At 47.4% G+C, this 19,628-nt stretch overlaps 1 long non-coding RNA gene across 1 annotated transcript; it reads left to right on the top strand.

Annotated features, from left to right (window-relative positions):
* The first annotated feature begins 14,298 nt into the window (after window positions 1-14,298).
* On the top strand, window positions 14,299-15,823 carry LOC135967606 (uncharacterized). Its single transcript, XR_010581752.1, has 3 exons — window positions 14,299-14,447; window positions 15,056-15,150; window positions 15,543-15,823. It is a non-coding gene; the product is annotated as an uncharacterized lncRNA (long non-coding RNA).
* Window positions 15,824-19,628: the final 3,805 nt, after the last annotated feature.

The following is a 19,628-nucleotide window of genomic DNA, read 5'->3' on the forward strand; positions in this document are numbered from 1 at the left end:
TAAGAGGGGTGAGTGCGAATAGTAGCCTCTGATTCCAAACTCAGGGAGGCACCCCATCGGAGGGCTGGATCGTTTTCCAGATGTCCGCCTCCCAAGGGGCGATGTTTCACTGAGGCTGGTTTTTGTTTGGTGCTGTTGAAGGGACTTCAATTTCCTGATTTGTGAGATTCAGTTCCTGTGATCTGAGGGCAGCATTACTGGTTTTCCAAATCACTCCCCAAAAGAAATGATTAAAAACCATTAAATGAAGAAAAATCATTAGTTCCCACAATAAAAGCCATGGAAAAGCTGAGAGCTCTGCCACACACCCTGAGACGCTGGAGCTGCCTGTGCCTCCAGGGTCTGAATTTTGAGAAGACCAGCCTCAGAGAGAAGATTCACAGCCTCAAATGCAATCTCGTTCTCTCTCTCTCTCTTTTTTTTTTTTGGTGGGGGGGGGTTGGAGTCTTGCTCTGTCTCCCAGGCTATAGTGCAGTGGCATGATCTCAGCTCACTGCAACTTCCGCTTCCAGGGTTCAAGCAATTCTCCTGCCTCAGCCTCCTGAGTAGCTGGGATTACAGGCATGTGCCACTACGCCTGGCTAATTTTGTGTTTTTAGTAGAGACGGGGTTTTGCCATGTTGACCAGGCTAGTCTCGAACTCCTGACCTTAGGTGATCCGCCTGCCTCAGCCTCCTAAAGTGCTGGGATTACAGGCGTGAGCCACCGTGCCCGGCCCTTTCTGTTTTTTTTTATAAAAGTTGTTCTCTGTTTATAATTGTCCTTAAATAAATGAATCCAATGATTTTTCTTTCTTTCTTTCTTTCTTTCTTTCTTTCTTTCTTTCTTTCTTCTTTCTTTCTTTCTTTCTTTCTTTCTTTCTTTCTTTCTTTCTTTCTTTCTTTCTTTCTTTCTTTCTTTCTTTTTTTTTTTTTTTTTAAAGCATATGAAAAACTAGAAGAAAGCATCCCAGGAGAGACCTCTCTCGGGGGGAGTAACAGTGAACGTGGCTTGCCCGTCTCGGAAAGAAACCCCGAAGGACCTTTTCCTTGTTAAGATTCCTCTCGTTAAAAAGCTGTGCAGTCCTAAAATGCTATTGAACAATAGCTTTTCGCACAAAGGCTGCGTAGCCAATAGTCCCCTCTAAGCTGCTGCAACCCCACCGCTTCCATCTCCCCCAGAGGCAGCAGGGCTGGAGCCCAGGGCTCTGCTGTGGGCCTCCTCGGCCTCACCGTCCTCACCAGCTTGGCTTCCGTTCCTTCTGAACAGTCTTCTCCCCGGGCTACTTCCACTTCCCTGTCCGTTAGGAAGGCTATAGGAAAAGTGACTTCTAAAACTTTTAGTTATGACATCTCTTCAGTGCCAATTGTTGGTTGGTGCCGTAGTTGTCGAGGTTTGCCTAAATTTTGTCTAAAGTTAGACACTTTACTTGGGAACATTGTCTGAGATCTACATCAGAAAAAGATCCGGACAGGTGATTTGCAGTCCACTCAAACCATTGTCAAGTGGTTCTTTCATTTCATTTATTTATTTTCAGAACACTGCTATGAGTTCCTGAAATGAAATGAAAGGTTTGTAGTGATTAGTACTTGAAAGGAATAGGTCCCTGCTGGTAGACGTTTCTGGTAAATTTATGTAAATCTGGTAAATTTTTGCCTGCCTTCCTTCCTTCCTTCCTTCCTTCCTTCCTTCCTTCCTTCCTTCCTTCCTTCCTTCCTTCCTTCCTTCCTTTGCTCCCCCCGTCCCTCCCTCCTTCCTTCCTTTCTTCCTTCCTTCCTTCCCCCCACATGGAGACCCGTGACCTCCAACAGGGTGAAAATATGTCTACCTGGGCCATTTGGCCACCCCAGGTATAGTGGTCCAGCTCAGCTAGGGGAGGTCAAAGGTGAGAAAGATTCAGCCCCTGCCCCCCAGCAGCGTTCAACAGTTATTTTTGTAGGCTGGGTGTCAGTCATTGTGGATTTGCTAATATCCTGGGTATTAAATCATCTCCCCATGGCACCCATTTTTCTGGAAACCTTTAGTACCTTCTTGCCATCCTCCAACTAGCAATGTCCAGATTCATTTCCCAGGTTTCATTCCCCACCAACCTGGTCCCTCAATTACAGAAAACCCTGCGGCCTGCCTGTCGCCCACAAGAAATATACCTGGGAAGTAGCCCTCAGTCAGTGGCTCTGGGGAAGGTGTATAAATACCCCAGCTCCCTTGCCTTGTGGGTGGATGACTCTGAGATATGAGTTGTGCTGCTTCTTAGGGTTTCCCCACAAGCTGAAGTTGTAGTTGCCTACTGTGATAGCTGGCTTGATGGAACACCCTCTATCATTTGCCTTTTCTTCCGTGTATCCCCTCTGCATGCCCCTTCCAGTGTCCTGGCATCTCCTAAATAAACTCCTCTACTTGAGTCCTGGCCTCTGGACATGGTTCTCGGAAGACCAAGAAGTTACCTGGATATGTTGGTCACAAAAGTGATAGTTAGCATCAAGGAATGGGGTTGTATAAGTGTATAGTGAATATGAATCTTGCTGTTTGTGTTTTAACTTACAGAAATAAATTGTCCCAAAACTTCTTGGGCTGCTCTTTATTCCACTAGATTGTGGGATATACAGTCAGGAGATCATAGATTCTCAGGATGCCTGGCAGCATGTGGGGGGCCAGAATTTCTGGGGGTGGAACTTACTGAACAGCGTCAGCCCTGATAAGGATATTGAATAAGACATAATTGTCTATTTCAATTCAACTCCACATTCGTAGAGTTAGGGCTCGCCTCACCTTGTTTTAATGCCCTCCTTTCCTTCTCCTGACTCCCCTGCCTCCAGCAACCACAGGTCCTGAATTTTGGGGTACAATCCTAGTATCCCATGGTTTATTCCCTTTCCCCCATAAACTATGGAGATGCCTAGAAATCTCAAAACATTAGTGCTCAAACCACATCTCCTGGACTGCCTGTTGTACCTGGAAGCAACTGCAGAGGTCTGTGTTGGAGCGTTTGTTCCTGACTGGGATTGGAAAGCGTGGTTATCATACCTGCTGGGCCTGGCACTTGCCAGGCCATGTCTTCAGGAAGCAGTGAGGGAGGAGGTGACCCAACCCGCTGGTGCAGGGGAAGGCCTGCAGCTGGGCTGCCGTGCTCCAGAAGCCTCTCCAATGCCAGAGTGGCGAGCGGTGTGGGTGCCCTCTCCTTTCCCCTTTCCTACGCACCCTCACGATGCTCCTCCTGGGACACCTTTTTATAAACCTTTAACCTGATCATGCCTGCATCCAATGGTGTGAGTGTGTGTGTATCTGTGTGTGTACATTTTTGTGCACTTGTGTCTATGTGTGTGCACTCTTGTGTGTGTGTATGTGTGCCCACACAATAGGCTCATCCATGGCTTTGGAAGGGTGACGCCATCGTTGTGGAGGCCAGTGCTCATGGTCGGGATGGAGAGTTCTGAACAGAGATGCAGGTCACCTGTGTCCGATCGAGTTTCTCTGTTGCCACCAGCCACTTTGTGCAAATCACTGTGCTGGCTCCAGTTTCCTCTTCAACACAATTCAGAAGCTGGCCAGAAGGATTTCTGTGACTGTTTCCAGCTTGAAATGCTTGAAAGGGGCTTGTGGTAGGGAAACCACAGGGAATATTGCAGAACCTGAGCCTAGTCACAGAGACCCGAATGGATGAGGGGAGGACTCAGTTACTAGAAACTAGAGAGTGCTCAGGACGGAGACTTCCTGATGGGAAGCTGCAGTTGAGGGTGCAGAAAGCCTAGAGCAATCCATGAGGAGAGAGGAAGGAGAGGGAGTCAATATCAAACCTCACTTCCTCCCTCCCTCTAGTTCCCGCTGAAGCTCCTCGTTACCCAGGCACAATGGGAACTATAGGGGTGAGGAAATCTAGAGAGGTGTGCAGAGGAGTTCCTGCTGACAAGCCTGCTACCTACTTACTGTCCGTTTACAGCGAGCTCCAGATGGCATTCCATTTTCTTTTTTGAGACAAAGCCTTGCTTTGTTGCCCAGGCTGGAGTGCTGTGGTGCAATCTCAGTTCACCGAAACCTCCACCTCCTGAGGTCAGCGATTCTCCTGCCTCAGCCCCCTTGGGATTACAGGCATGTGCCACCACGCCCAGCTAATTTTTGTATTCTTAGTAGACATGGGGTTTCACCATGTTGATCAGGTTGGTCTTAAACTCCTGACCTCAGGTGATCCACTTGCCTCAGCCTCCCAAAGTGCTGGGATCACAGGCATGAGCCATGGTGCCTGGCCTCAACTCCCATTTTCTTTATTTATTTATTTTTTATTATACTTTAAGTTCTAGGGTACATGTGCACAATGTGCTGGTTTGTTACATATGTATACATGTGCCATGTTGGTGTGCTGCACCCATTAACTCATCATTTACATTAGGTATATCTCCTAATGCTATCCCTCCTTCCTCCCTCCACCCCATGACAGGCCCTGGTGTGTGATGTTCCCCTCCCTGTGTCCAAGGGATCTCATTGTTCAATTCCCACCTATGAGTGAGAACATTTGGTGTTTGGTTTTCTGTCGTTGCGATAGTTTGCTCAGAATGATGGTTTCCAGCTTCATCCATGTCCCCACAAAGGGCATGAACTCATCTTTTTTTATGGCTGCATAGTATTCCATGGTGTATATGTGCCACATTTTCTTGATCCAGCCTGTCCTCGACGGTTGGTTCTAAGTCTTTGTTGTTGTGAATAGTGCTGCAATGAACATACGTGTGCGTGTGTCTTTATAACAGCATAATTTATAATCCTTTACAACTCCTATTTTCTTCCATTTATTTATTTATTTTCTGAGTTGGAGTCTCGCTCTGTCGCCCACGCTGAAGTGCAGTGGCACGATCTCAGCTCACTGCAACTTCCACCTCCTGGGTACAAGCAATTCTCCTGCCTAAGCCTCCTGAGTAGCTGGGATTACAGGCGCCTGCCACCATGCCCAGCTAATTTTTTTGTTGTTTTTTGTATTTTTAGTATAGATGGGGTTTCACTGTGTTGGTCAGGCTGGTCTTGAACTCCTGACCTCATGATCTGCCTGCCTTGGCCTCCCAAAGTGCTGGAATTACAAGTGTGAGTCACCACACCTGACCCATTTTCTTCTGTTGATCCGACTTCAGCCAAAATATTATTAAATACATCCTTAGCTTCCTGTGTTCTGGGTGTTCTGTCTCGGTGCTCCTGTTAACAGTCCAGTAGTGGGTGCCTTTGATGTCCTGCCTCTCGCTCACAGCCAATGGGGCCTGTGAGTACCAGATTTCACCCAGCAGTGTTTCTTGCATCTCATCTCCTGTTTTCACCCCACACCGAGTCCCTTAACCCAGACTCCCGTGGCCCCTTCCTGTTACTGTGGCAAGAGGCTCCTAATTAACCTTCCTGCTTCTGCTTCCAGAATCGAATTCTAAAGGCAGAACTTCCGCATGGACTCTTCCGCTCAGAACTCCTCAATGTGCCCTTGTCTGAGGCCATCTTCTAAACTCCCAAGCACGGCCTCCTTCCCGTCCCACGCCCTGGATGCCACCCACCTTTTCTGTCTCCTCCCCTGTGGCCTGGCATGGCCCCGTATCCCTGTAAACAGACTGTGCTGTGCCCTTTCCTGCTCCCAGAGGACAGTCCCCTGTTTGTGGAATCCCCGTGTGTGCCAGGAGCTGTACTCTTCATTCCATACATACATCCAGTCCCCTCCTGCTGCCCGAATGGAACAATTTTAACTCCAAAATTCACAGTGCACTCAAAAGTCAGAGAGGGAATCCCCAGGTCCCCGAAGCAAAGCCAGCATGGTGAGCCGGAGTGGACTCAGAGTCAGGGAGAGGGCTGGAGCCAGGGGCACACTGTGGGGCGAGGGCCTTGGGGCCAGGCCAGTGGGGAGCTGGGAGGGGGTGCTGCACAGAGTTGGGGTCTGTGAGAACTGTCCACCCCCTGGCTCAGGCAAAGAAGGGGCGCCTATTGAGGGTCAGGGAAGAAGAAGAGCCTCCTGAAAATGTAAAGCAGAGACCGCCTTCCTGCAGTTGGGGGCCCACACTCCTCAGGCACTGTGGGAAGCCCGAGCTGATACATTAATATAAAACGTGGGTTAGACCCGCATGCCTGCAATGTGTCATAGCAGAGGCAACAATGCTACTGCTGAAAACCGCTTTCCCAAGATGATTTCTCATGAAAAACCTCTAATTGCAGTGGAAATCAAGCACTCTGACACCGAGTGTGCAGAGGCAATGCCCAGAGATCTCACACTGGAGGAACGCAGGCAACAGGAGGCCTGGAATGCCTGCATCATGCCCCTGTGTAAGGCAGAAACAAGATGTTATTTAGAAGTAACAGAAACATGTGGGAAAAAGAGCTAAACTTTAAAAATAAAAAAATTCAGCATTGACAAAAACCCCAGGGTAAGGATTAAACGCGAGGCTATTTGAATGGCGAGCTGATGAACTGGAAATTATTTAAACCCCACAATAGTACTAGGAGGCAGACAACGATTTCTCCTTGTTAATACAGGAGGACATTGGCACGTGGAGGTAAGAAACTTCCTTAGGGGGGTCTGCATTTGCTCTCAGGTCCATGCAACCGAGCTGTGTGGGGCTGGTTTTCACCGGCTTGTGAGAGCCAGTTGCGTGCATCTCTTCCCCAACTCCAGTTTCAATGACCTAATGTTGGGAGCTTGAAATTGGCTATGGTGAGAATATTTATACCACAGAAATTGGCAAATGCTACAATCAGATCTTTACCTTTTTTGTTTTTTTTCCAAGAGAGTGTCTGTTGTTAAACTTTTACCAGCATTGGTGTGACCCACCCTCAGACTTTAAATCAAGAGCCACGAGGCCACCTCCCGCAGGAGACTCAAGACACTCACAAGGCTGAGGCGGGCAGCATGGGGATCACAGGGCCCTGCTGAGCTGCGTGCCCTGTCTTAGGCGAGCAGCTGCTGTGGAGTCCCAGCTGGCTCTTAGGATTATGTGGGGATGTGCACCCAGTGTCAACAGCTGAGTTTTTAAAGAGAAGCTGCAAGGTCCAGAACTGTATGTGAAATCTCAATTTTAAGATGCTGGTGACCGATTCAAATTTTTTAAAAACATTGCTGTGGCCAAACAAAACACATCTGTTGGCTGGATTTGGCCGTGGGCTGTGATTTCCAGCTTTAACCAATAAACTCCATGGCTTCGTGTCATCGCTCCTTCCCCTAAATGCCCTCCTACTTGTCAAGATCTGGAGTAAATGACAGTGGCTCCACGTATCACCCCTGAACCTCCATCTCTAAGCTACCTTCTGAATACTGCACCTCCCTTAAGGAACTTACTGACATAGTTTGATATTATTTGTGCACACATTTTTTCTTCTCTGGTAGCTGATAAGTTCCCTGAAGATCAAGACCTATGTCTTGATCATCTTCCTATCCCTGGAAATGTTTTGCACAGTCCTTTTTGTATAGTAGACATTCAATAAATATTATGCAAATCTTATAACTTAAATCTTATAATTACAGAAACGGAGTAGATATGAATTTGAATTGCATTTTATACTTGTCTTGAGAATGGTGACTCATCTACTCAGCCAGGAAGACTGAGAGTTTAGATAGGAAACGTCAAAGGCATGTTCGCAGTGCTGGAGACGCTTCTCATCACTCCCAGGTTTCTGAGATGCTCATGGGAAACCTTTATTTCCTGAGCGTGTTGATGCACATGTTACTCAGGAACGGGGATTCCTGAGTCAAGCTCTGTGGACCAAAGAGGGAGCTTCCCATAGTTGTGGTTGACTGAGGTAAAAAGGATATGGACCATTTTCCTATTTAGTTAAGCTGGTTTTTTTCCCCTTAAAATATAACTTATTAAAACCAAAAGCGTAATGTCTCCTAATATTGATATTTAAAAGAATGTTTAAATACCCTTTAATTTTAAAGCATAATGAATTTCAGAGTAAGATTTAAAGGAATATAAGCACTGTCATGCAAATCTCAAATTAAATTTGACAGTTATTACCGTCCCCCCACATTTTCCTATGTTGTTTTAAATAAAGAACGCTTGGTTTTTCACATGTAATACTACAGCTCTGTAAAGCTGCAGCTCTTTAGCCTTTAAAGTTCCCTGTGATCTTCAAATATCTTTGGATAATCTCTCTCTGACTGCTTTCTGCTAATTCCAGAAAAGAATTGATTGGTTATCTCTAAATTCCAAGAATTACAAGAGTTCCTTTTCTTTCATGGACAGAATTAGCTACATACCTTCTGTTTCCTTAGATAGTATTGTTTTCTAAGCAGGAGAAATTGTGGTTCCAATCAACAACTTCTCTTGTCTTTAGTCTTCCCTTTTGACATCTAGAAATGAGAGTTTCTATTTTCCCTCCCAGTCTTCCGTAGGACAAGATTAAAGTCTTCTGCTCTCAGCTGTTTTCTGTTAAAGAGCTTAGAATTAGAAAAATCCCAAACTTATCAGTACGCTATGTTAAAAACAGACTTAAAACCAGTAGTGAAAGGATGTTAAATACCTATACAAAAGGTTTCCTTCTCACATTAATCACTAACTTCATTATTTGCCTATTGAAGGGGTGGTCGAAGTGGTGGTCAAAGTGGTGAAAAATGAAAGTGTAGATTGTTTTTTTCAAAACCACTTATAATTGTATTTCAAATATAGGATCTACTTTGAGCCACTGGGTAAATTTCAAAGTTTAGTCTGAATATGGGATAGAAACAGTCTATGTATCATTTAGCTGTAAATTGAATTTTCTTCCCATAGATAAGAAAGATTTCAATTCTGCTAACCACTCAACTTATCTTGTTTCTAAAGCATTGGAGATTCGTGTGTACAATCTTGTAAAGTAGGTAATTCATGAGTGCATTCAAAAAATCAACATCCAGGGCCCATTCTGTGCAGGCACTGGCTCGGCAGTGGTGAAGAGGGCAGACGTGGCCTTAGCCTGTGTGGTGTGCAGGGACATCCTCTCTTTATTTAATATTGTCCTATGGGACAGTCATGGTATAGTTCTAGAAAATGAATAAGTTACTTATTTGATAAGGTTGTACACAGTGCACATGAATGGTGGGCAGGGTCAGCCCCAGATAACCTGAGTCCAGTCCCTTCCTTTTGACTGAAGGGAGAGCTGAGGCTCAGAGAGGTGAAATGAATTCCCAAAGCTCCAACTGGTCGTGGAATAATCTCTGACCTCTTGGTCTACCAAGAGGTAGACCAGGAATATTTAAGAGCAATGCCTTAAACATTCCAATCTCGTGTTTTACAACCCTTTGTCTTGTGACTCTGTTACAGTCTTCATTGTAGAATTTCAAATTCTCTGATGCTGTGTGTTTATTCCCCAAACATGGAAGTGTTAGGTTTTCTCCCATGAAGGATGCGTTTCCCGCCTCAGCCTGTGCCTGATTTCATGTGGCTTGTCTTCACAGAGCGTGCAGACAGTCTGCTTCTCAAAGAGGGACCTGCCTGCAGCCATGGATGTTTCAGAGGCCGAAGGAAAAGGGAAGCAAAAGGTGCCAGGAGTTAGCGCATGTTGTTTCTTACACTCTCGAGGCGATTGGTTGATGCAGGATCTTTGCACCTCCTGTTTTTACTCCAGGGAGGAATGAATGGTCCCAGGGCAGAAAGGAAAGTTAGAAGGAAAGTTAGAAGTAAAACAACCCAGGCTCTGGGGAAAAGGGAGGTTGTATGTGCTGATGAATAGGAAATGAATGTTTCCCTCATGAAACTGTCAATCGTGAACCACTTTTGACCTACAAAAATGGTCATTTTATTTATTTATTTATTTGTTTATTTATTGAGATGGAGTCTCGCACTGTCGCCCAGGCTGGAGTGCAGTGGCGTGATCTCCGCTCACTGCAACCTCCGCCAAGCAATTCTCCTGCCTCAGCCTCCCGAGTAGCTAGGATTACAGGTGCCCGCCACCATGCCCGGCTAATTTTTTGTATTTTTAGTAGAGATGGGATTTCACTATGTTACCCAGGCTGGTCTCAAACTCCTCACCTCATAATCTGCCCACCTCGGCCTCTCAAAGTACTGGGATTACAGGCGTGAGCCACCGCGTCATTTTAAATGGCTTAATCTCATATCATTTTCCTTTTCCTCCTTCTCCTACCAAACCTGCATGCACTTGTCTTTCCCTGTCATTACAGTTTTCAAGATCTTTTTAGAATTTCACACATTTGCTCCTTGAGAGGCACAACCTGATGCGACTTGGGTTTAAAGGGGACACTCAAACATAGCCGTCAGCCAGGAAAATCCTCCTTTATTCAGCCTCTGCCTAGTGCGCTTTGCTTTGTGGGAGGGCTTGGAAAATCAATAGTTCAGTGCTGTTGTTTCCTCGCTGCTCTGGCCCGATGATTCAGGTGAATATGCTTAATATAAACATGTCTTGAGACATTATTCAGCTCTATTCCTGCCTGAGGAGGCTGAGATACGGTGCCTCGATCTTGATGCCCAGGGGAGTCTTATGGTTGGGTCCTTACTGCCCCTAGACCTGAATGAGGCTCCCTGTGCACCATCAGAAAAGCAGGCTGCCAAGCTGTACTCACCGGGTACTCAAGCCTGTGTGTCACTGGCGGGCAGCAGGCCAGCTGAGAGGAGGGCTATGGGCCATGGAGAGGGGGATAACCCCACTGCAGGTTTGTGGGCTACCAGTTTGTAGGATAGCTTTGGATGAGTCTCAAAATCTCCACTGACTGCCTCAGTCCCTTCATCCTCAGAATACAGTGGCCAAGCAAACTTTACTGACAGCAGAAATCAATGCAAGGTGGGCCATAAAGACCTACAAAGCCTTGTTATGGAAGTAGTTCTCGGTTGTAGAAATGGAACAGTAGGAAGGACGATTCTGGATAAGTGCTTAGGGTCCACTAGCATGGGGACAGGGGAAGGCAGCATGAAGTGAAAGTTATTGGATGCCACTGCTCTTCTTGTAGCCATTGAGCAGATACGATTAATAAAACCTGGCCTTAAGGAAAGCTCTACCATTGACTGTGGCTGGACCAGTGACCCTGAAGTTTCTTCCTGAGTTCCAGAAATGCTGCAATGCAATCCAAAGCCCACAGCCCTCTCCATCCTTTACCAGTAGAAACAGAACCCAAGACACTGCCTTTTCATTTAACCAACATGTTTACTGAGGACCTGGAATACTCCAAGTCTTATTCTAGGCCAGTGGATTTCAAATGTGGTCTCCAGACCAGCAGCTTCTGCATCACCCGGAAACCTGTGAGCCACGCAAACTCTCAGGCCCCCAGCCTGCCTGAGCCAGAAGCCTTGGGGGTCAGCCCTGCACCTGAGTCTAACAAACCCGCCAGGCGACTCTGACACAACCCTAAAGATGGAGAACGACTGTTGTAGGCATGGAATACGAACAAATGAACAAAACTTCTGGCCGGGCGTGGTGGCTCACGCCTGTAATCCCAGCACTTTGGGAGGCCGAGGTGGGCGGATCACAAGGTCAGGAGATCGAGACCATGGTGAAACCCCGTCTCTACTAAAAATAGAAAAAATTAGCCGGGCGCAGGGGCGGGCGCCTGTAGTCCCAGCTACTCGGGAGGCTGAGGCAGGAGAATGGCGTGAACCCAGGAGGCAGAGCTTGCAGTGAGCCGAGATTGCGCCACTGTACTCCAGCCTGGGCGACAGAGCGAGACTCCGTCTCAAAAAAAAAAAAAAAAAAAAAAAAAAAAAACTTCTGGGCATGGCTTCTGTGGCCCTGTTCCTATGCGGTAAGGATCATCAACTGTGCCTGACACACTGTTGCTAAAAAAAGAAAAAACTTTAACTTTGCCAACCAATGGAAAGGAGGCCCTGTTTAGGAAATGATGAATGTATCATTTGATGAAATGTCACCATGTCCTCCAAAACTAGGCATCTATTAGAAACTCTGGAATTGTTCAGCCATGATGTAGTATTATAATTTTGCTGTGAATGAGTTTAAAATCCTTGATGAAAATATTTCCTTTTTCCCCTGGTTCATAACTACAATCCACATTGGAGTTTTGATACTAGAAAATAATGTTCCATGGTCTTGCTTCCACCTGAAAACAAAGGGCATAGCTGAAAAATTATTCTATCAGTGCCACCAAAAAAGCGTGACCAGTTGTGGGTTGGGTTTTACTCCCTCTCTCCCTTCCCTCCTTCTTTCCTTCTTATTTTACCTAAAAAACGTAAAATCTGATGAGCTGTCTCTATGCTTAGGCATTCCTCCAAATTCATTTCATACTCCTGGTTTCTTTTCTGGAAAAGAAATAATAAAAGAACAGGGCTGCTTTGTAAATACTCATTAAAATAAAAGGTACATTGTGTGAGGGACCTTTTCTAGATACTGACTTCCTTAATCTCCACAAGCTACGTCTTATGATTATTTCCCTTCGCTGCAAGACTCCAAGGTTTGGAGAGGTAAAGCGACGTTCTGGTAAATGGTAGTGGAGATGGAACCAGTATGTGAAACCGGAAGTCCTGTCTCCCAGCAACATGAGTGCCCTTTAGGTAACGTGTTGTGATTGGCCAAGGGCACATTTTTTTGTGGGCTATTTCACTTGTGTGCAAGGAGAATGGGGTCTGGAGGCTTCTCCAAGGTAGGCTGGGGTTACCTCTGGCCTCCATCCCTTTTCCTTCCTGGGTGCTGCCTCCCGCTCCATCTATCTGGGGTCACCAGTCAAAATATGCTGCCAGAGGGGGCTCTGGGGTGAATCCCAAGACGTCCATGGCATGGAAGGCATTTCAAGTGTCTGCCATCAAGCACGGCATGGAAAACTGCAGGCCTTCCTTCCTAGAATCAGGTGTGTCAGGTGGACCATCAGGGGCTGGGGCGTGAGCCTCCTCTGAGGACTGGGAGCTGGGTGGTCCCAGACTCCCCTGCCAGGACATTTCAACAGCAGGCATTCTAGCAACTGGGGTGGCTCCCACCCTTCTTCGTAGCTTTCTAACTTGAAGATTTGACAAGAAAGACATTTTTTTCCCAATAGATAAGTGGCATATAAATGTCAAATAGGAAATACTTAATATGTTGAATTTGATTCCATTTGAAAAATAGGATTTACCTAGGTGGGGCACAGAGGAACTTCAGGGCAGGAAAACTACGCTGTGTGATACTGTAATGGTGGATACATGTCATTGTACATTTGTCCAAACCCACAGCATGTACACCACCCAGAGTGAGCCCTAGCTTCAGTTCTGGACTCTGGGTGGTAACGACGTGTCTGGGCAGGTTCATCAGTTGTGACAAGTGCACCCCTCTGGGGGCTGTAGATAGTGTGGGAACTGTGTTGCGTGTGGGCACGGGGGCTGTGTGGGATCTCTGTGGCTTCTGCTCAATTTTGCTGTGAGCCTAAAACCGCACTAAAAATAAAGTCTGTTTTTAAAAATAGAATTTGTCCTTAAAGAACAGAAAAAGTGGTTTTTAAGACAAACGTTTTCCTCTCTCATCGGTGTATAGCACATATCATCCTGCTGTTTGGAAATTATTGGAGGAATTTGGGTATCAGTCAATCATTTTTAAAAACATCATTGATTTATTGGATAAAGCACACGTTAACTAGGCAAGGAAAAAGGCCAGTCAAACTGACCCATCTAACTGCACGTGGCCATTTAGCTAAGTCCGGGAGAACTTTAGAAAAATGAAAAACAAAAACAAACACCCAACCTCACAATAATAAAACAAATATGGTCAGCAATTCTTTATTCAACACATCGGTCAACTGCCAGAAAAAAGTAATGATGTAGGACATGTTGACAAAAATTGAAGGTAATAAGGGGCTTGTTTAATTTTACTGCATTTCAGTGAGGCTTGAGGTTTTCCGAATGGCCTACGTGTTCACAGGGTGACCTACAGCGTTTAGAATCCAGCCCTAAATTACCGCCTGGGCACCCCCCACGCCCTCAGGCCCAACCCTGGTGCAGCCCTGTGGGCTGGATCGGAAGGGCCATTTGGAAGTCCATCTGGTTCTTTCAGAAACAGCCTTGTTTGTTTGCCTTTTCAGTGACACTGTTTATTCAAACCTTTTTTTCCCTTTTGAGGGAGAAAGCTTAAATTTTTTTTTCCTTCTGTCTTTCTTTTTTATTATCTGCTTTTCTTTCTCACCATTGCAGATGAGAAGAATAAAATCTCAGAAGGCAAAAGAAAGGGAGACTTAAAGCTGGGAGAGAAAGGAGAGGAGGGAGGAGGCCGCTGAGCGGCCCTGGGTGGCGGCTGCTGGCACCACACGCATTCCTGGGCAGCCTGTGATTTCCTCGCAGGGAGGCCAGGCCCTGAAACCCGCCCAGCGACGTGGGTGGGCCTCTGTGAAGCCAGTGTCTCTTCCCATTCAGGAACTGCCCTGGGCCGGCCCCAGGCAAAGGGATGTTTGTTGTTTAAGTAAATAAACTGGTCAGAGGCTCGGCTGGCTGTGCAGGCTCCGATGCCTCCCACAAGCCTGGTCCCAACCGGGAAGGGGCCACCAACAGAAAGAAGCCACCCGATGCCACCCACCACGACACGCCCTTCTCCCCGGCACTGCCAGGGGTGCCGGGGGGGCAGAGGTCAGTGCTTGGTCATTCCAGGCAGCCGAGCTGTCCCTGCGGAGGCTGTGACCAGGGCCTTCCCTAGACATTCCAGGAAACAGAGGAGACCCACATCCCCCACTCCCCAGCTCCCTTGTTGGTGAGGAGTCTGGGCCCTTCATCTTGTTTTTTCAGATGCTTTGTGGGGTTCTCTTCCTGGCCCACCTACTGACTAAGACACTTCACAACGGCTCACTTGTGTCTTTTGCATGTGGGCTTGAGCCCAGGGCTACTCAAAGGGCGGTCTGGGGACCCGCAGCATCAGCCTCACCTGGAGCCTTGTTAGAAATGCTGATTCTCAGGCCCTGACCCAGCCCCGCGGAAACAGATGCTGTGGGAAGGGCCCAGCCATCTGCAAGGGCAAGTCCTTGGGAGGCGCCATGCACGCGCAGGCTTGTACAGAGCGAAGCTGGACTGCAGGCTTCAGGGAGCTTGGTGTTCTCTCTTCTGTGCACTGTAGGGTCCCCAGAAGCAGAGGACTGTCCAGTAGACGGCAGGCGCTCAGCCCACGTTCACAAAGAACAGGTGACGTAAGCGAGAGGCGAACCACGGATTTGGGTTGATGTTTTCCTCTTGTTCCTTCCTAGAGATTCCTCTCTGCCCGGCCCGATGCAGCCCGTCCATCCCCGTGAAGAGCCCTGGGTTTGCACCTCGGTTTTGCCATCTTCTTGCCTTTCCAGAGGTGAATTAAACTCAGAGACAAGATCGGGGATGGAGGGAGTGAAGGGCTTTGGGATGTGGAAGACAGTTCTTCTGAGACTGCTTCCAGAATCTTCCCTCTCCGCAAATCTCCTTCATCTTGCTTCCTCACGCACACCTGCACTCTCTCTCACACCCACACTCTGCCTTTAAACCCAGAGGTTTTTGGAGGTTTGTTTTGTTTTTTAGAGACAGGGTCTTCTTGCTCTGTCGCCCAGGCTGGAGTGCAGTGGTGTGATCGTAGCTCACTGCAGCCTCCAACTCCTGGCCTCAAGTAATCCTCCTGCCTCAGCCTCTGAAATTGTAGGGATTACAGGTGTGAGCCACTACATCCGGCCTGAATCTAATTTTTTTTTTTTTAATTAAAAACACTAGGAAGAGTCAAACATCCAGATTGCTTCAGTCAACCTGGTTCCCAGTGAATGCTGGAAGCCGCCTGGACAGGGGTTCTTTCAATGCTGTCCATCTCGTGCTGGGTCTGACATCTGACATCCGCTGACCGCCTCCTATGTGTCACACACTGCTGGGCATGGGGGCTCCCAGGGACAACACAAAGAATCAGTGTCTACGTTCATGGCGCTTCCATTTTAAATTAAGGAACGAACACACATAGTAAAATAATTTCAATAAAATAAAACGTTACAAGTATTAGAAAAGTGTTAAAGTTTCTGTTAATTACACACCATCTCAAGACATCTCTTGCTGTCTTGACTTGTCACTGGTGGGATATTTGCCTTTGTGATTAGCATGTTGACTTCGGATTCTTCTAGCTGGATGTGCAGCCTCTGAGGGATGAGGATTTCTTACCCTCTTGGCTTTCTCAGTTCTTAACCAAGTGCACTTCAGGTGCACCGGTGGTTCTCGCCGGGGGAGACTTTGCCCCCAGCAGACATGTGACACATCTGGAGACATTTTGGGTTGTCCTGACCAGGGAAGCATCCGGTGGATAGATTCCAGGCACGTTTCTAGACATCCTCCAACACACAAGGGGCCCCGCAACCAAGAATCACCTGCCCCGAAATGTCTATCGTGCCCTATTGAGCAGCCCTGGGCTAGAATAAAGAGAGAGAGAAGTTTCTTGAGGAAGACTTGAAGTCAGGGTTCACGTGGGAGACCCAGCATTGGGCAGGAGGTCTGTGCAAGAGTCCATTCTCCTAAGGAAAGTTTTGCAGACACAAGCCCTCTGCATCTACTTGGGATGTGCTGGCCAAGTAATGTGTACCGCTCTGCAAATTCAGCGTCGGGGGAGAGTTAAATCCTACAACATTTTCATGCAAGTGTCTTTTGAGCCAGTCTCTCCCAGCCAGATCCTCTGAAGGGAAACTGTTTTCTAAAGGGAGGGGAAGTGAAAATCCCCACTGTTTACTTGAGGACCTGGAAGAACGTCCACGAGCTGGCGTGCTGCCGCCTCCTGAGCGCATGGCTGGGTCTAAGCTGAGGTAGGCAGACCTCAAAGAGCAGGCCTGCCTTGGCCCGAACATTAGATTCAAATGACAGGAGAGCTCTGCAGTTCTCCCTGTGGGATGCAGGCTGCACGATGGCCGGCCAGGGAGAGGGCATTGGCCTTTACTCAGGCTGTGCCGCCGGCCCAGACTCCAGTGGCAAGAACAGTGTCCTGATGTGGGGATGCCTCATGGAGGGGGCTGGTGCAGGTGAGGGGAGACCACCTTGGCAGAAGTGGGAGGACAGAGAGGGCCCCCTCTGAGGCAGGCTCCTCCTTCCGTGTCTGAGCGGGGTCCATTCTGGCTGCGATAACAGAACACCAGACTGGGCGGCTTAGAAACCACAGAAATGTATTTCTCGTCATTCTGGAGGTAGGAAGTTCAAGACGGAGGTGCTGGCAGATCTGGTGACTGGTGAGGGCAGATCTGGTGACTGGTGAGATCTGGTGACTGGTGAGGGCCCATTATCTGGTTCATAGACGGCAGTCTTCTCACGGTGTCCTCACATGGCTGACGGGGTGAGGGAACTCTCTGGGGCCTCTCTTATAAAGGCACTAATCCCATTTGTGAGGGTTCCATCCTCATGACCTAATCACCTCCAAAAGGCTCCACCTCCAAATAACATCACCTTGCAGGTTAGGATCTGACATATGAATTTTCAGGGGACACAAATATTGAGTCCTTAGCAGTATCTTTATCTTGCCTTGTCCCACCCTGTCCAGGGGCTTGGGAGGTGAGCCTGTGCCCTCCCTGGGTGCTCAGAGTCTCCTGAGACTCCCATTCGACAAGAGGGTCTTTCTGCGCACACTGATCCATGGGGCACCCGTGGACACGCTCTTTGTAATCCCTTTAGTCGTGCTGTAAGATGCGCATATGAGAAATACAAATGGCACCTGTTTGTGCACAGGCACCTTGTGAATGGCTGCATGGGGCTCCATCCCAAGCCTACAGGTAACAGAAGAGCGCCAGTTATTAACCTCACTTCCCTGTATTTGAAAAAGCAAAGGTCTTTGGAAATAAATGGGCTCGATCTGAATGCAGTTCTGAAAGACTTTGAATGATTACCCCATGACTCTGCGCCTTGGTTTCTGTAGCTACAGAATTATTAAAGGATTGAAAGAATCTTTGTGGGGCAGTTAGTACAATGTCTGGTCCAGAGTAGGTGCAATAGGGAAGCTGCTTTTATTATTATTGTTACTCTTATTATTTCCCAGGCTTCATTCAAGGCTAAGAAAGTCTGAACTGATAAAATATTTTGCAACTGGGCCAGGCATGGTGACTCATGCCTGTAATCCCAGCACTTTGGGAGGCCGAGGTGGGCAAGTCACTTGAGGTCAGGAGCTCAAGACCAGCCTGGCCAACATGGTGAAACCCTGTCTCTACCAAAAATGTAAAACATTAGCCGGTATGGTGGTGCATGCCTGTAATCCCAGCTACTCAGGAGGCTGAGGCAGGAGAATCACTTGATCCCGGGAGGCAGAGGTGGCAATAAGGTGAGATCGTGCCACTGCACTCCAGCCTGAGTGACACAGCAAGACCCTGTCTCAAAAAAAAAAAAAAAAAATTTGCAATTGGCAAATAGGGTAATTGTACTCTTCTTTACCTGTAGCTACCTTAAAGCTTCTTAAAACTTTTGGTGGTATTTGTGACAACTAATACATGTAGAGATGAATTAATCAATGCATAAATGTGTATATTGCATAAAAGAAGAAGATGTAAGATAGCTTTTTAAATAAATATTTAAAAATAAATTCTCTTGGGCAAACCTCATATAGTAACATCACTTGGGTGAAAAAATTTCCAGTGTTCCCACCATTTGGTAAAGTGCTTGCTGAATGAACTAAGATGTTACTGTCACAAATTAGTAGCTGAAAAGATAGTTTTAGTATTATGCTTTTATGTTTTCAATATTATCTTTCCAAACCTTGTATTAATTTTGTATTGGCTGTCTTAGAAAAAAAGCATGAGGAGAAATGAAACAGTTTCCCAGATTCTTTGTTTGACTAAGTTGGAGCTGTGTGTGTGTGTGTGTGTGTGTGTGCCTGTGTGTGTATAAGCATCTCTCCCATTCAGATATTCTCTCTCGGGGTAACTTTTCTAAAAGTAAGTGCATAAAAACCTTTTTACATTTAGAACCCAGTAGTTGAAAACGTTAAATTTAGCGCATATATAAAGCAATCTAACGTTATCTTATTTCTGAAAATGACCATATATCTGTTTTCTTATTTGTTAATTTGTATACCTATTATTCACTCTTTAATATTTATTGATGACATTCAGGGTGTAGAAAGATCCTGAAGTTAAATAGGCATGGAGGGTGATACTGTGTGTAGGAGAAGGTCCCTTTCTTCCAATGACAGATGAGAGGAAACGTCCATCTCTCCTTTTCTCTTGAAACATTCCATCTTGCCCCGGGTTCTGATCAGGAGCGGAGGATGACGTTCTTGAAAAGAAAAGGTTCTGCCCTCTGCCTCCCTCTCCTTCTCCCTCTAGCCGGTGGCACTCAGGTGCCAGAGGGTGGGGAGCTAGGCCTAGTCCGCCGTGAGGACCGGGCCATGGCGAGCACAGTGGAGCCACGACGCGCAGGGAGCCGGGTCCCCACAGCGTGGGGCTGCCTCTGGGGCCGCACATGCTCCGACAGTTCTTGCAAGAGACATAAACGCTCTTCTGGTTGAAGGCATCGCTGTTGTGGTGTGTGTTTTGGTGCGGAAGCCCGTACGCTGGTGACACAGCCGGGCAGGCCTGAGTGCTAAACAGGACCCGGGACCAGCAGCACCGGAGCCTTCGGGAGGCCCCGGGGAGGGCGGCGCTCGGCTGCGTTTCCTGGGCTGGTCGGGAAGGCGGAGGCCGCTCCGGGCGGTCGGGAGGACGCTGCCCGCTGTCAGGCTGCACGGAGGCCACCTGGATGCAGCGAGGGCACGGAGGGAAAGGCTGGGAAGACGGGGCTTGGGAAACCTGGAATTCCCCGCACGGAATTTCACGTTTGTCCTGAAACCAAGAGGAAGCTGTGGGGCTCTGG

Source organism: Macaca fascicularis, chromosome 15 (genome assembly GCF_037993035.2).
Source record: "Macaca fascicularis isolate 582-1 chromosome 15, T2T-MFA8v1.1".
In the NCBI taxonomy this organism is placed as follows: domain Eukaryota; kingdom Metazoa; phylum Chordata; class Mammalia; order Primates; family Cercopithecidae; genus Macaca; species Macaca fascicularis.